Source organism: Lactuca serriola, chromosome 1, assembly GCF_051521515.1.
Source record: "Lactuca serriola cultivar US96UC23 chromosome 1, Lser_US96UC23_V15, whole genome shotgun sequence".
Classification (NCBI taxonomy): domain Eukaryota; kingdom Viridiplantae; phylum Streptophyta; class Magnoliopsida; order Asterales; family Asteraceae; genus Lactuca; species Lactuca serriola.
The window spans coordinates 183,829,319-183,848,023 of record NC_136408.1 but is presented as its reverse complement, the minus strand read 5'-3'; positions in this window follow the sequence as shown (position 1 = coordinate 183,848,023).

Genomic DNA, 18,705 nt, shown 5'->3' with positions numbered 1-18,705 from the left:
ACAAATCGGGACAACACCAACTTTGGTGGTAGAAGTGAAGTGTCGATTAGGAGTTATGGGGACACGGGTTCTTTCCTTGAATTCCCTTTACGGGCAATCTCTTTTATAGTGACCAAACTCACCATAATTATAGCAAACTAGGCTTGCCCCAGTGGTGGAGTTAGTTCTACAGAAACGAGCAATGTGCCCCATCTTGTTGCAATTATCGCATTGCAAGGCTCGGCACATTCCCTCGTGGTGGTAGTTGCACCGGTCGCACTTCGGGAGTGTTCCTTTGTATGGTCTGCTCGGTACGAGGATGGCAGAGGTTTCCACTTGCTGTTGTTGCATGGAAAGTTTTCGGGGTTTCTTGCGTTCTTTCTGGGCTTGACGCTTCCGTTTCTTGTTCTTTGATTTTCGGCTTTGCGGGCCTGTGGCCGTTATCGTTTGATGACTTCCTGGATGGATACCACGATTGGAAACGTCATTCCCATCAACAACATTGATTGTGCTGATAGTGCTACGGTGCGCAAGGACAGCTGTCACGGCAGCCATCACGGCAGTTGTAACTGTGGTTTGAAAGGTAGCGGCGTCCATAGGAAAGGCGGAGCTTTCGTCGTTCGACTGATTGCTTCCGGATGACGACATGATTCTGTAACACGAAAGATAAGGATTTTGTGAGCGGTTCTGGTTGACTCTAGATGTACTTAGATTGTTCAAGAAAAGAGTAAGGGTATGTTCTCGAAAGTTTGACCTACATCCCTATGATGCAGTCCTGGCACGGAATTGGAAGTATGATCGCGAAGGTTTGACCTACATCCCTATGATGTAGTCCTAGTAATGGGATGGAAGTAAGTTCGTAGAATGGTCTCAAGACATTTGTCGTTGAAGTCGAGGTATCGTGGGTTGGTGAATAACAAGATCCAACCACTATTAGAGACTTGGAATGTCTCCGGAGCTAAATTACTATAGTCCAATGACTTGACTAAAGCATGATTCAGATAAACTTCAATGAAAGTATGATAAAAGTACTTGAATGAAGAATGACACAGAAGTTAGCCGACTGTCAAAATCTTTGATATTCATGACGTAAAAGTTCAGGAAAATGACCTTGTAAAGGTCTTACATCATATCCACAGAAGATAGTTCTTGACAGCATAAAGACCTATCCAAAAGTACTTACAGTACCAGATAATTTCATAGAAAATGCCACATCGGGCAAAGACAGAAAACGATTACTTTCTAACAAGGAAAGTAAGGTAAAGCATCTACTCCTGGCGACGGTCATCCCTCTGGTGAACTCTCAGTTCAGCCAGTTGACGTTCCTCGTCAAGTAGGTGTCTTTCGTACACCCTCTGGCGTACTCGGAGTTCTATGACTTCAGCTCATGATTCAGCTAGTGCTTGCAGCAGGGTTTCATGGTTTCTCTCTACTCTCACGCGAGCATCTTCTAGACTAATGGTGCGGAGGGTATGCATTCTCGTATCGGCGACATCTTCGGTAATCTGATGTAGGGCTGTCCTGCCTTGAATCTCATTTCGGGCCACTCTGCGGACCAAGATTGGCAAGACTTTATCTGCTGAGCCCCCATCGCTCAGGCCGTAAAAGCTTTGGTCACCATTAAATGGCATGGGCTGATCTTGTCCTTGGCTCCATGTTTCCAAGCATTCTACCCACTCAGGCGTCGGGCCATGAAAAGCCGGACGAGGGTTAGGAATTGGAAAGGGAGCTGCTTGGGGTAGGTTCTCAACCTCGGGTTCGGAGTTAGCATCGTCCGAAAGGTTTTCATCATGGTGATCATTCAAAGGGATAGGATGATCATTCTCTGGTTCTTCTCCAAACCAACCAGCTATGACCTCATTCAGAAGGTACTGGTTGCCGTGGGGATGGAGTCCAGCCATGTTATCTATGCGAGAATTGGGGTAAGAAATAATTATTAGACGAACTATCTAGATAATTATTTAGAAAACCTTCATCAGTTACATCGCTATTTGTGAAGTGCATACCAGTTATATGTAATCGAAACATGATAGGCCTTCGAATATGTGACCTTAACTCCAATTTCACACAGAATCGGGGTAAAGTAAAATTTCACAGATTCTAAGTCTATAACATCCTAATTACATATATCCTTAGTGTATCCATTTAGCAACTATCAACGTAGTAATGAAGATCCCGTTTTAGTTCTCAAGTATAACGTACTTATAGTAACACCAAATACTCCTATAGTATTTTAAGTTTAATGCTATGTTCTATTGTTCTCATTGTGGTAGGGTTGGTAAGATTTTAGCATTGTTGCAACCACACAATTAAACTTAGGCACATGCTAGTCAACCTTCGGATAATATAGGTGATCAAGCTATATCTTCCCAGTTTTGACCATATGTCTCTAAGCCCACTTGTGTTTCCCAACAATCGTAATTCTTTTGTACTGTCCTAGTGACACTGATTATAGTATGAATACAGGCACGTATACTTACTTAAATATTTTATTGTTTAAAGTATAAACTCTTGGTCAGAGTATTTTTTAATCCCTTATGTATTTATAGTTAGTATATCTTTTATGGGTTGATATACTTAATTCACTATAAACAATGCTCTGATACCAATCTGTCACACCCCAAAACCAAGAACGGCGGAAACGTTCTGGCGCGGAGGACATCATGTACAGTATCACAACAATGTAAAGTAGTAAACAAGCAACAACATCATCCATTGCATTAATAATATAATTATTATACAAGTGTGTTCTGACAAATTTTGATAAACACTAAAGCATAAATCAAAATGAAAGATGAGTCTTCAACGAGCTCCATCTTCCCTATTCCTTGCATCGGTACCTGTCTATGATGACCTGAGGATATAAGTAATTTTGAAAGCGAGTATCAGCTTTGAAGCTGGTGAGATCATAAGTATTTTAGTGTCTTAATTTGTATGTAAGAATTTGTAAGTTTATTAACTTTAAGTATGGAAAATGTATATGAATTGTAAGTATTGAAAATGTATATGAACTGTACTATTGACTGGAACAACGACATAAGAATGGTCATAAAAAGGTATGACGTTTGGCACCCGCAGACCTGCAGGTCCCGCTGTAGCTAGCAGCAAGGTGTAGGATAGTCAATTCGGTATAGATCTATACGCAAACTCACGCTCTCCCTTCAAGAGACTCTGGCTATAACTCGGGCCATGACATTTAAGGCATGCTTCGATACATATCACAATAATTAACGTATTCATATATATGTAATGTAATGAACTGTTCTAGCTGTAATGTATGTGCTCTCTACCTAGCAAGTATAGTAATGTACTCGTTCTAGTATCGTTGTATATGTTCTCTTTCTAGTATAGTTGTATACGTTCTTCTCTAATATAGTTGTATATGTTCATCTCTAGTATAGTTGTATATGTTCTTCTCTAGTATAGTTGTATATGTTCTTCTAGTAGTAATTATTGACTCATGAATGAACTGACTCATAGTATGATATTGTGTTCTAGTAATAGTTCTAGTATCTTCCTAAACTACCCATATGGTAGTTTACTAGTAATCTAACTGGTACGTATAGACATGGATGTATACCCTTGCTACCCAAGGGCATGGGATGAACTGGAAGGGCCTTTATGACTATATATGTACATATGTTATATAACTAATATTGAAACGACCTCGGACGAGTACCCAATATCCCACCAGACCACATCTCAAGCGCGAAAAGGAAATAGGGTGGATAACCTTCCTAAGTATTTTAAACATTTCTTATATAACTATACATATAGAGGCATGCAATTTATAATATAAAAGCATAAATAAGTTTTGTAAAACCTTTAAATATAATTATTATCTTAAGAGAAGATCGACATGATGTCAATCGATAAAACAGTTTGAAGTGAAAACAGTTTGAAGTAAAACGATTTGGTAATAGCTTGGAGTAAAAATGGATCGGAGTAAAATGGTTTGAAAAGGATCATACAGTGTGTAATGAACAATTTATTAAAGATTTTTAAACATATAAAACATTTAAGAAAATCATTTGAAGACCCTGTTTGGTAAAACGGTTAATGTGTAGTAAATCATTTAAATGCCGCATATTAATCACATGTGATTAATATAATAACTAGCATAATTCTACTTATTAATCACATGTGATTGATATAATAACTAGCATGATTCTACTGGTACCCCCCCCCCCCCATAAAACATTTAAAAGTAGTTTAAAACATTAATTTAAGGGGTATGAACTCACCTGCAGTAAGTGACTGGAATTGAACGGACTGTTATCGTAAGGAAGGATCAGACAAGTGCTTGGTGTCAAGTGAAAACTTTAGACACACACAATGATCCTAATTACATATGAAGACATATGTATATAAATAATTAGTGATTAAAACACTAATTATACAAGTATAAACATTTTAACGTGAGGAAAACACTTTTGGTCAAGTGCTAGGAGGCAAATGGGTTGCAACAAAGGAGTGCAAAACATCTAATGGGAGTTTATGGTCAAATAACCATATGCTTTGGAGTTTACGGCCCAGGGGAGTAAACTCCTAGCCGTAAACTCTCAATAAGGTCTCTAAATGAAGCTTAGAATTAATACAACTCTAGTGGTGAATTGTTTCAAGGCTAAATCAAGTGTTTGGGTGACATTTGTCCCCTTTATAGGGGTTTACGGCCCTGGGACCATATCCCATGGAGATTACGGCCGTAAACTCCTTTGGGGGAAGGTTTATGGTGTTTTCAAGTCCCTAATTTAACAAGGAATGAATCAAGGCAATTGTCCAAGGCTTTAGGGGGATTTATGGCACCATTTGGCACCATTTAATGGAGTTCACGGCCCTGGAACATCTTGGGCCGTGAACACCTTTTTCTTGGTGTTTTAATGGTGTTTGCTTGCTCCAAACACACTAGGTTACTTGTCCTAATTCAAGCCTAAGCCTTAGGAAGTGTTTCAAGGCATTTTGACACCTAAACATGGAGTTCACGGCCCAAGAACCTCCTTCGCCATGAACTCACTTTCATAATTTATTTTAATTGCTTTTAGTGTCCTAAACATGCAATGGTGGGTTCTAGTTCGAGTTCTAAAGCTTTGAGGGTCATTGGGACACTTTTGGCCCTTAAAATGGAGTTTACTCCCCAAGTGTTCTTGGGCGGTAAACTCCCAAATCTTGGTGTCTTGTTCCGATTTTGATGTTTTCTAGTCCTATACACACTAGCTTACAAGTCTAAGGTAGTTACAAATCACGGGGAAAGGACTAGGTAGCATTTAAGCCACATATTGGAGTTTACTCTCCAAGAACGTTCTTGGGCGGTAAACTCCCGAATCTAGTTGTTTTGTTATGAAATTGATGTTTCTAAACACAATCTAAGCTATATAACGTAACTAGATCGAAGTACTCACAATTTGGGATAAAACCCGAAGATCTGTGAGAGAGAATTTTGGCTTTTCTCTAATTGGAAATGTAACTAATGAACTATTTGGTTCAGTTTTCTATATATAGTCCTGGGATTTTTGGCAGAAAATATCTCTATTCCCAGAATGAAATCTGATATCCTATAGTATTGGAATAATAGTGTTGCACAAAACCCTAGTGCATCCACTCCCCTAATATCTCCTTAAGTGTAAATCCTGAAAACTGCCAAACTTATACTCGAAGTCTGAATTTTCACTGTAACTGTTCTACTTCTATTGGCTTCAAATGGTTTGTACAGAATGGAAATTTCGGGTTGTCACAGAATGAAACGATGCTCATCAAAGCTTTGCTAAATTTCATAAACTTCTAATGTAAAACTCAAGAGTGAAACAATGCTCATCAAAGCTTTGCTTAAATTGCATAGACTTCTAATGTGGAACTCAAAAATAAAACAATGCTCATCAAACCTTTGCTAAATTATGAAGATTACTTTTATTGTGGAACTCAGGAATTAAACAATGCTCATCAAAGCTTTGCTATATTGCATAGACTTCTAATGTGGAACTCAAGAATAAAATAATGCTCATCAAAGCTTTGGTTAAATTGCATAGACTTTAATTGTGGAACTCAAGAATTAAACAATGCTCATCAAAGCTTTGCTAAAGTGCGAAGACTGCTTCTGTTGTGGAACTCAAGAACTAAACTATGCTCATCAAAGCTTTCCTAAATTGCATAGACTTCTAATGTGGAACTCAAGAATGAAACAATGCTCATTAAAGCTTTGATTAAATTACAAAGACTTCTATTGTGGAACTCAAGAATTAAATGATGCTCATCAAAGATTTGCTAAATTTCAAAGACTACTTCTATTCTGTAAATCAACAGTTAAACATTGCTCATCAATGCTTTACGAAATTGCATAGACTTCCAATATGGAACACAAGAATGAAACAGTGCTCATCAAGGCTTTGCTAAATTGCATAGACTTTTATAGTGGAACTCAAGAATCAAACAATGTTCGTCAAAGCTTTGCTTAAATTGCATAGACTTCTATTGTGGAACTCAAGAATCAAATAATGCTCATAAAAGCTTTGCTTGAATTGCATAGTCTTCTACTGTGGAACTCAAGAATTAAACGATGCTCATCAAAGCTTTGCTAAATTGCATATACTTCTTTTGTGGAACTCAAGAATGAAACAATGCTCATCAAAGCTTTTCTTAAATTGCATAGACTACTATGGTGGCACTCAAGAATAAAACAATGCTCATCAAACCTTTGCTAAATTACGAAGACTACTTCTATTGTCGAACTCTAGAATTAAACTATGTTCATTAAAAGTTTACTAAATTGCGTAGACTTCTAATGTGGAACTCAAGTGTGAAACAATGCTCATCAAAGCTTTGCTTAAACTGCATAGGCTTTTATTGTGGAACTCAAGAATTAAACAATGCTCATAAAAGCCTTGCTTAAATTGCATAGACTTCTATTGTGGAACTCAACAATAAAACAATGATCATCAAAACTTTGCTAAATTACGAAGACTACTTCTATTGTGGAACTCTAGAATTAAACGAGGCTCATCAAAACTTTGCTAAATTGCATAGACTTCTAATGTTGAACTCAAGAATGAAACAATGCCGACCAAAGCTTTTGCTTAAATTGCATAGACTTTTATTGTGGAACTCAAGAATTAAACAATGCTCATCAAACCTTTGCTTAAATTGCATAGACTTCTATTGTGGAACTCAAGAATAAAACAACGCTCATCAAACCTTTGCTAAATTACGAAGACTCCTTCTATTGTGCAACTCTAGAATTAAACAATACTCATCAAAACTTTGCTAAATTGCATAGACTTCCAATGTGGAACTCAAGAATGAAATAATGCCCATCAAAGCTTTGCTTAAATTGCATAGACTTTTTTTTATGGACCTCAAGAATTAAAAAATACTCATCAAAGCTTTGCTAAATTGAGAAGACCACTTCTAATGTGGAACCCAAGAATGAAACAATGCTCATCAAAGCTTTGCTTAAATTGCATACACTTCTGTTGTGGAATTCAAGAATTAAACAATGCTCATAAAAGCTTTGCTAAATTGCAAAGACTACTTCAATTGTGGAACTCAAGAATTAAACAATGCTTATCAATGCTTTGGTATATTGGATAGACATCCAATGTGAAAACCAAGAATGAATCAATGCTCCTCAAAGCTTTGCTAAATTGCATAGACTTCTATTGTGAAACTCAAGAATCAAACAATGCTCATCAAAGCTTTGCTTAAATTACATAGACTTCTATTGTGAAACTCAAGAATTAAATGAGACTCATCAAAGCTTTGCTAAATTGCGTAAACTTCTAATGTGGAACTCAAAATTGAAACAACGCTCATCAAAGCTTTGCTTAAATTGCATATACTTCTAATGTGGAACTCAAGAATGAAACAATGCTCATCAAAGCGTTGCTTAAATTACATAGACTTTTATTGTGGAACTCAAGAATTAAATAATGCTAATCAAAGCTTTGCTAAATTGCGAAGACAACTTCTATTGTGGAACTCAAGAATTAAACAATGGTCATCAAAGCTTTGCTAAATTGCATAGACTTCTAATGTGGAACTCAAGAATGAATCAATGCTCATCTATGATTTGCTTAAATTGCATACACTTCTATTGTGGAACTCAAGAATTAAACAATGCTCATAAAAGCTTTGCTAAATTTCAAAGACAACTTCTATTGTGGAACTCAAGAATTAAACAATGTTCATTAATGGTTTTTTAAATTGCATAGACTTCCAATGTGGAAACAAGGAATGAAACGATGCTCATCAAAGATTTGCTAAATTTCATAAACTTCTAATGTGCAACTCAAGAGTGAAACACTGCTCATCAAAGCTTTGCTTAAATTGCATAGACTTCTAATATGGAACTGAAAAATAAAACAATGCTCATCAAACCTTTGCTAAATTACGAAGATTACTTTTATTGTGAAACTTAGGAATTAAACAATGCTTATCAAAGCTTTGCTAAATTGCATAGAATTCTAATGTGGAACTCAAGAACAAAATAATGCTCATCAAAGCTTTGGTTAAATTGCATATACTTTAATTGTGGAACTCAAGAATTAAACAATGCTCATCAAAGCTTCGCTAAAGTGCGTAGACTGCTTCTATTGTGGAACTCAAGAACTAAACTATGCTCATCAAAGCTTTGCTAAATTGCATAGACTTCTAATGTGGAACTCAAGAATGAAACAATGCTCATTAAAGCATTGATTAAATTGCAAAGACTTCTATTGTGGAACTCAAGAATTAAACAATGCTCATCAAAGATTTGCTAAATTGCAAAGACTACTTCTATTCTGTAACTCAACAGTTAAACAATGCTCATCAATTCTTTACGAAATTGCATAGACTTCCAATATGGAAAACAAGAATGAAAGAATGCTCATCAAGGCTTTGCTAAATTGCATAGACTTTTATAGTGGAACTCAAGAATCAAACAATGCTGGTCAAAGCTTTGCTTAAATTGCATAGACTTCTATTGCGGAACTCAAGAATCAAACAATGCTCATCAAAGCTTTGCTTAAATTGCATAGTCTTCTACTGTGGAACTCAAGAATTAAACGATGCTCATCAAAGCTTTGCTAAATTGCATATACTTCTATTGTGGAACTCAAGAATGAAACAATGCTCATCAAAGCTTTGCTTAAATTGCATAAACTACTATGGTGGCACTCAAGAAGAAAACAGTGTTCATCAAACCTTTGCTAAATTACGAAGACTACTTCTATTGTCGAACTCTAGAATTAAACAATGTTCATTAAAACTTTACAAAATTGCGTAGACTTCTAATGTGGAACTTAAGAGTGAAACAATGATCATCAAAGCTTTTGCTTAAATTGCATAGACTTTTATTGTGGAACTCAAGAATTAAACAATGCTCATAAAAGCTTTGCTTAAATTGCATAGACTTCTATTGTGGAACTCAACAATAATACAATGATCATCAAACCTTTGCTAAATTACGAAGACTACTTCTATTATGGAACTCTTGAATTAAACGATGCTCATCAAAGCTTTGTTAAATTGCATAGACTTCTAATGTTGAACTCAAGAATGAAACAATGCCCATCAAAGCTTTTGCTTAAATTGCATAGACTTTTATTGTGGAACTCAAGAATTAAACAATGCTCATCAAACCTTTGTTTAAATTGCATAGACTTCTATTGTGGAACTCAAGAATTAAACAACGCTCATCAAACCTATGCTAAATTACGAACACTACTTCTATTGTGCAACTCTAGAATTAAACAATACTCATCAAAACTTTGCTAATTGCATAGACTTATAATGTGGAACTCAAGAATGAAACAATGCCCATCAAAGCTTTGCTTAAATTGCATAGACTTTTATTGTGGAACTCAAGAATTAAACAATGCTCATAAAAGCTATGCTTAAATTGCATAGACTTCTATTGTGGAACTCAACAATAAAACAATGATCATCTTTGATAAATTACGAAGACTACTTCTATTGTCGAACTCTAGAATTAAACAATGTTCATTAAAACTTTACTAAATTGCGTAGACTTGTAATGTGGAACTCAAGAGTGAAACAATGCTCATCAAAGCTTTACTTAAATTGCATAGACTTTTATTGTGGAACTCAAGAATTAAACAATGTTCATCAAAGCTTTGCTAAATTGCGAAGACAACTTCTATTGTGGAACTCAAGAATTAAACAATGCTCAACAAAGCTTTGCTAAATTGCATAGACTTCTAATGTGGAACTCAAGAATGAATCGATGCTCATCTAAGCTTTGCTTAAATTTCATACACTTCTGTTGTGGAATTCAAGAATTAAACAATGCTCATAAAAGCTTTGCTAAATTACAAAGACTACTTCAATTATGGAACTCAAGAATTAAACAATGCTTATCAATGCTTTGGTAAATTGGATAGACTTCCAATATGAAAACCAAGAATGAATCAATGCTCATCAAAGCTTTGCGAAATTACATAGTCTATTGTGAAACTAAAGAATCAAACAATGCTCATCAAAGTTTTGCTTAAATTACATAGACTTCTATTGTGGAACTCAAGAATTAAACAAGACTCATCAAAGATTTGCTAAATTGCGTAAACTTCTAATGTGGAACTCAAAATTGAGACAACGCTCATGAAAGCTTTGCTTAAACTGCATAGACTTCTAATGTGGAACTCAAGAATGAAACAATGCTCATCAAAGCTTTGCTTAAATTGCATAGACTTTTATTGTGGAACTCAAGAATTAAATAATGCTTATCAAAGCTTTGCTAAATTGCATAGACTTCTAATGTGGAACTCAAGAATGAATCAATGCTCATCTAAGCTTTACTTAAAATGCATACACTTCTATTGTGGAACTCAAGAATTAAACAATGCTCATAAAAGTTTTGCTAAATTGCAAAGACAACTTCTATTGTAGAACTCAAGAATTAAACAATGTTCATCAATGCTTTGTTAAATTGCATAGACTTCCAATGTGGAAACAAGGAATGAAACGATGTTCATCAAAGCTTTGCTAAATTTCAAAACTTCTAATGTGAAACTCAAGAGTGAAACAATGCTCATCAAAGCTTTGCTTAAATTGCATAGACTTCTAATGTGGAACTCAAAAATAAAACAATGCTCATCAAACCTTTGCTAAATTACGAAGATTTCTAATGTGGAACTCAAGAATAAAATAATGCTCATCAAAGCTTTGGTTAAATTGCATAGACTTTAATTGTGGAACTCAAGAATTAAACAATGCTCATCAAAGCTTTGCTAAATTTCATAGACTTCTAATGTGGAACTCAAGAATGAAACAATGCTCATTAAAGCTTTGATTAAATTGCAAAGACTTCTATTGTGGAAATTAAGAATTAAACGATGCTCATCAAAGATTTGCTAAATTGCAAAGACTACTTCTATTCTGTAACTCAACAGTTAAACAATGCTCATCAATGCTTTACGAAATTGCATAGCATTCCAATATGGAACACAAGATTGAAACTATGCTCATCAAGGCTTTGCTAAATTGCATAGACTTTTATAGTGAAACTCAAGAATCAAACAATGCTCGTCAAAGCTTCGCTTAAATTGCATAGACTTCTATTGTGGAACTCAAGAATCAAACAATGCTCATCAAAGCTTTGATTTAATTGCATAGTCTTCTACTGTGGAACTCAAGAATTAAACGATGCTCATTAAAGCTTGGCTAAATTGCATATACTTTTATTGTGGAACTCAAGAATGAAACAATGCTCATCAAAGATTTGCTTAAATTGCATAGACTACTATGGTGGCATTCAAGAATAACACAATGCTCTTCAAATCTTTGCTAAATTACGAAGACTACTTCTATTGTCGAACTCTAGAATTAAACAATGTTCATTAAAACTTTACTAATATGTGTAGACTTCTAATGTGGAACTCAAGAGTGAAACAATGCTCATTAAAGCTTTTCTTAAGTTGCATAGACTTTTGTTGTTGAACTCAATAATTAAACAATGCTCATCAAAGCTTTACTTAAATTGCATAGACTTCTATTGTAGAACTCAACAATAAAATAATGATCATCAAACCTTTGCTAAATTACGTAGACTACTTCTATTGTGGAACTCTAGAATTAAACAATGCCCATCAAAGCTTTGCTAAATTGCATAGACTTCTAATGTTGAACTCAAGAATGAAACAATGCCCATCAAAGCTTTTGCTTAAATTGCATAGACTTTTATTGTGGAACTGAAGAATTAAACAATGCACAGCAAAGCTTTGCTTAAATTGCATAGACTTGAATTTTGGAACTCAAGAATTAAACAATGCACAGCAAAGCTTTGCTTAAAGACTACTTCTATTCTGTAAATCAACAGTTAAACATTGCTCATCAATGCTTTACGAAATTGCATAGACTTCCAATATGGAACACAAGAATGAAACAGTGCTCATCAAGGCTTTGCTAAATTGCATAGACTTTTATAGTGGAACTCATGAATCAAACAATGCTTGTCAAAGATTTGCTTAAATTGCATAGAATTTTATTGTGGAACTCAAGAATTAAACGATGCTCATCAAAGCTTTGCTAAATTGAATAGACTTCTATTGTGGAACTCAAGAATTAAACCTCATCAAAGGTTTGCTTTAATTGGATAGAATTCTATTGTGGAACTCAAGAATTAAACAATGCACAACAAAGCTTTGCTTAAATTGCATAGACTTGAATTTTGGAACTCAAGAATTTAACAATGCTCATCACAGCTTTGCAAAATTACATAGACTTCTATTGTGGAACTCATGAATTAAACAATGCACACAAAAGCTTTGCTTAAATTGCATAGACTTCTATTGTGGAACTCAAGAGATAAACAATGCTCATCAATGCTTTGCTAATTTGCATAGACTTCTATTGCAGAATTCAAGAATGAAACAATGCTCATCAAAACTTAGCTAAATTGCAAAGACTACTTCTATTGTGGAACTCATGAATTAAACAATACTCATGAATGGTTTGCTAAATTGCATAGACTTCCAATATGGAACACAAGAATGAAACAATGCTCATCAAGGCTTTGCTAAATTGCATAGACTTTTATAGTGGAACTCAAGAATCAAACAATGCTCGTCAAAGCTTCGCTTAAAGTGCATAGACTTCTATTGTGGAACTCAAGAATCAAACAATGCTCATCAAAGCTTTACTTAAATTTCATAGTCTTCTACTGTGGAACTCAGGAATTAAACGATGCTCATCAAAGCTTTGCTAAATTGCATATACCTCTATTGTGGAACTCAAGAATGAAACAATGCTCATCAAAGCTTTGCTAAATTGCATAGACTAATATGGTGGCACTCAAGAATAAAACAATACTCATCATACCTTTGATAAATTACGAAGACTACTTCTATTGTCGAACTCTAGAATTAAACAATGTTCATTAAAACTTTACTAAATTGCATAGACTTCTAATGTGGAACTCAAAAGTGAAACGATGCTCATCAAAGCTTTGCTTAAATTGCATAGACTTTTTTTTTGTGGAACTCAAGAATTAAACAGTGCTCATCAAAGCTTTTCTTAAATTGCATAGACTTCTATTGTGAAACTCAAGAATAAAAAAATGTTCATCAAACCTTTGCTAATTTACGAAGACAATTTCTATTATGGAACTCTAGAATTAAACAATGCTCATCAAAGCTTTGCTAAATTGCAGACTTCTAATGTGGAACTCGAGAATGAAACAATGCCCATCAAAGCTTTGCTTAAATTGCATAGACTTTTATTGTGGAACTCAAGAATTAAACAATGCTCATCAAAGCTTTGCTAAATTGAGAAGACTACTTCTATTGTGGAACTCAAGAATTAATCTTTGCTCATCAAAGCTTTGCTAAATTGCACACACTTCTAATGTGGAACCCAAGAATGAAACAATGCTCATCAAAGCTTTGATTAAATTGCATACACTTCTATTGTGGAACTCAAGAATTAAACAATGCTCATAAAAGCTTTTCTAAATTGTAAAGACTACTTCAATTGTGTAACTCAAGAATTAAACAATGTTCATCGATGCTTTGGTAAATTGGATAGACTTCGATTGTGGAAACCAAGAATGAAACAATGTTCATCAAAGCTTTCCTAAATTTCATAGACTTCTATTGTGGAACTCAAGAATCAAGCAATGCTCATCAAATCTTTGCTTAAATTAAATAGACTTCTATTATGGAACTCAAGATTCAAACGAGGCTCATCAAAGCTTTGCTTTGCATAAACTTCTAATGTGGAACTCAAAATTGAAACAATGCTCATCAAAGCTTTGCTTAAATTACATAGACTTCTAATGTGGAAATCAAGAATGAAACAATGCTCATCAAAGCTTAGCTTAAATTGCATAGACTTTTATTGTGGAACTCAAGAATTAAATAATGCTCATCACAGCTTTGCTAAATTGCGAAGACAACTTCTATTGTGGAACTCAAGAATTAAACAATGCTCATCAAAGCTTTGATAAATTGCATAGACTTCTAATGTGGAACTCAAGAATGAAATAATGCTCATCAATGCTTTGCTTAAATTGCAAACACTTCTATTGTGGAACTCAAGAATTAAACGATGGTCATCAAAGATTTGCTAAATTGCAAAGACTACTTCTATTCTGTAACTCAACAGTTAAACAATGTTCATCAATGATTTACTAAATTTCATAGACTTCCAAGATGGAACACAAGAATGAAAAAATGCTCATCAAGGCTTTGCTAAACTGCATAGACTTTTATAGTGGAACTCAAGAATCAAACATTGCTCGTCAAAGATTTGCTTAAATTGCGTAGAATTCTATTGTGGAACTCAAGAATTAAACGATGCTCATCAAAGCTTTGCTAAATTGTATAGACTTTATTTTGGAACTAAAGTATTAAACAATGGTTATCAAATCTTTGCTAAGTTACATAGACTGCTATTGTGGAACTCAAGAACTAAACCTCATCAAAGGTTTTCTTTAATTGCATAGACTACTATGGTGGCACTCAAGAATAAAACAATGCTCATCAAACCTTTGCTAAATTACGAAGACTGCTTCTATTGTCGAACTCTAGAATTAAACAATGTTCATTAAAGCTTTACTAAATTGCGTAGACTTCTAATGTGGAGCTCAAGAGTGAAACAATGCTCTTCAAACTTTGCTTAAATTACATATACTTTTATTGTGGAACTCAAGAATTAAACAATACTCATCAAAGCTTTGCTTAAATTGCATAGACTTCTATTGTGGAACTCAAGAATAAAACAATGCTCATCAAACCTTTGCTAAATTACGAAGACTACTTCTATTGTGGAACTCTAGAATTAAACAATGCTCATCAAAGCTTTCCTAAATTACATAGACTTCTAATGTTGAACTCAAGAATGAAACAATGCCCATCAAAGCTTTTGCTTAAATTGCATAAACTTTAATTGTGGAACTCAAGAATTACTCAATGCTCATCAAAGCTTTGAAAAATTGGGAAGACTACTTCTATTGTGGAAATCTAGAATTAATCTATGCTCATCAAAGCTTTGCTAAATTGCACACACTTCTAATGTGGCACTCAAGAACGAAACGATGTTCATCAAAGCTTTGGTTAGATTGCATACACTTCTATTGTTGAACTGAAGAATTAAACAATGCTCGTAAAAGCTTTGCTAAATTACAAAGACTACTTCAATTGTGGAACTCAAGAATTAAACAATGCTCATCTATTCTTTGGAAAATTGCATAGACTTCCAATGTGGAAACAAGGAATGAAGCAATGCTCGTCAAAGCTTTGCTAAATTGCATAGACTTCTGTTGTGGAACTCAAGAATCAAACAATGCTAAATGTGGAACTCAAGAATCAGACAATGCTAAAAACTTTTTCGCTTTCTCTCTCTTCCCCTGTTTCTCTCTAACGGTGGTGCGATCTAGTTTTTGATTCATCGGTGCTGCTTTTTCGGCGATTGTTCCAAATCGGTGAAGCATTTTCTCTTCTATTTCTGTTGTCCTAATGGGAGCATCATCCAAAGCGGATCGAGTGAAGGAAGTGAAGGTTAAACCACCGGATAAAAGTGCTGCTGTCCGGTATACTAAGACTGAAGTGGATGTGAAGGAGCTTGTTCCTCCTGGAATTATTGAGCAATCTTCAGCTACAATTTATAAAGCTCGTCGTAAGCCTAGTGCCTCTGGAGCTGTTGCGTCAGGAATTGGTAAAGCTGAGTGGAAATCGGAGGGGAAAGCTTTCAGAGTTAAGAATAGAGCTCGAAAAATTGTGGATGGGATATCTCCGATGGATGCTGAGGAGTACTATGATGAGGAAGCTACAGAAGATGAGACAGAAGATGATTTGGATTCTGTAAAAGCATGGGAGGCGGATTCTAAGATCTCATTGATCGGAAATGATAGTTCTATAAAGGGACTGAAGGATGGAGGTCTTGAAAAGATGAAGACAATTGGATCGCACATGGTCAATATTCCTTCAGGTAATACAGCTAATCTAATGAAAAATTAGGATGGATCAAAAGTGAATGATGAATTATTGAACCCTGTTTCGGAATTGAAGAATCTCACGAATGAAATGTTGAGGGTTAATTCTAACATTGTTGTAAGTAATGATTCTAATCAGTTTAGTTCTGTGCTGAATGACAAAAAAGTTGGGAAATCTAGATCTGATGTTGATAAGAGTGTCATTAATAATGAAGAGTTTATTCCATGGGTTGGTTTTCAGTTTCTTAGTAAACTGAAGGAGGATATGTTTGTGGGGAAGGAAGCTGATAATGGGCTGAATCAGAGTATGGATATGGATATTTCAAAATTGATTAAGCAAAATGATAAGGAAGAAGATAATAATGAAGATGAGAGCTCTTCTGATGAGGAAGGGGAAGTTGAATCAAGTGAAGAGGAGTCTAGTGAAGAGGAGTCTAGTGAAGATGAGGAAATAATGATGGAAGAGGAGAATAATGAGAAGAGTAATATTGAAGCTAAAGGGAAGTTGGAGTCTGGTACTGTAATTAATAGTATTAGTACTCTTCCTTCTATCTTAGGAGCTGCTAATAATGGCAAAAAGGTGGAAAGTGGTATGCAGGGGAAATTAGAGAATTCTTATGCTGGTGTTTTAAAAGGTAATAGGCATAAAGGTAAGATTGATGTCAGATATATGCCTGGGGAAATAGGTAAAGAAGATGATCCTGTTATTATCCCAATTGAAAATTTAAAGAATGCTAGTATTCCTTATATGAACACTTTATATGGGTATATGATTGATAAGAAATTGGCTTTCCCAGTGATACAAAAAGAAGTCAGAAGATTATGGAAGAATGTGGGGCTTGAAGAGGTGTTTATGAACAATAAAGGATTTTTCTTCTTTAAATTTAGTGATGAACAGGGGATGTTGTCTATTTTGGAGGAAAGTCCATGGCTAATGTTCAATAATATGCCTCTTTTTCTTCAAAGATGGAGGCCAGGATTGACTTTAACTAAGAATAGTCATGATAAGATACCTGTTTGGGTTAAAATCTATGATTTACCTTTGGAAGTATGGAGTGGAGATAATCTGTGTATTATTGCTAGTAAACTGGGAATTCCTCTTGCTTTTGATTCATTTACTGAAGAGATGTGTTTGGAACATAAGGGAAGGAATGCTTATGCTAGAATCCTAATTGAAATGTCGGCTGAAAAAGAATGGAAGAGAAATATTGATGTTTCAACTTGGGATTTTGTAACTAATTCGGCTGTTATTCAAAGATTTGAAGTGGAATATGCATGGGTGCCTTCTAGATGCAGCCATTGTAAGGTTTATGGACACATGGATAAGATATGTATGGCAAGTATGAAGGTTAATAATCCAATGCAAAATGGGGAAAATGGAATTAATAAGGTGGATAAAGGGAAATCTGTGATTGATAATGAAGGGTATATTGAAGTTGTTAATAAGAAAAATAAGAATGTCAAAGATGGAGAAGGCACTAGTAAATCAATGATGAATTCAGCTAATAATGTTAAGCAAAAATACAATGGAAGGAGTAATTTTTCAAGAGTGGGAAACAAATTCAGGGGACAAAATTGGAATAGAGGTGGAAATGGTCGGGGGCAAAATGGGTATTGGAATAATAAAGGGGTAAGTCACTGGAATATGGAGAAAAATAAAAGATATGAGAAGGTTTCTGGGCCATATGATAATAATGATATGAACTGTAAAGAAGAAATTAAGCAGTGGGAAATTGAAAAGAGTGTTAGTGAAAAAGAGGAGAATAAGAAGAAGGTTAAGGAAACTGATAAATGCAATAAAAACAGTTTTGAAGTATTGGGGTTGATTGATGAGGATGTTATAATTAGAATGAAAGAGGATGATAAAGGAGATAAGCTTGGTGTTCTTTCTGATAATCAGATTTGTTTTCAATCAACTATTGATGATAGCAGATTGAATAAAGATTTGATTCATTCTATGGGGATTAGAAAAGAAGATTTAGAAATGGTTAACAATGAAAATAAGATGGATAACACAAGGAATGATAATAGCAGCAGCAATGGTGGTTCTTCTCAGGCATTTGAGATGGTAAATGCCAAGAATAATATTGTTATCCAATGATGTCGATTGGTGTTTGGAATATTAAGGGGCTGAATAAAGCTATTAAGCAAAAAGAGGTTATTGATGTTATTAGGGATAATAACCTGGGGATGTGTGTTGTGGTTGAATACCATGTCAAATGTTTAAATTTAAAGAATGTGTGTTGCAAAACTTTTGGTAACTGGGATTGGATTTCTAATAGTAGTTCTTGTGAAGTTGGTACTAG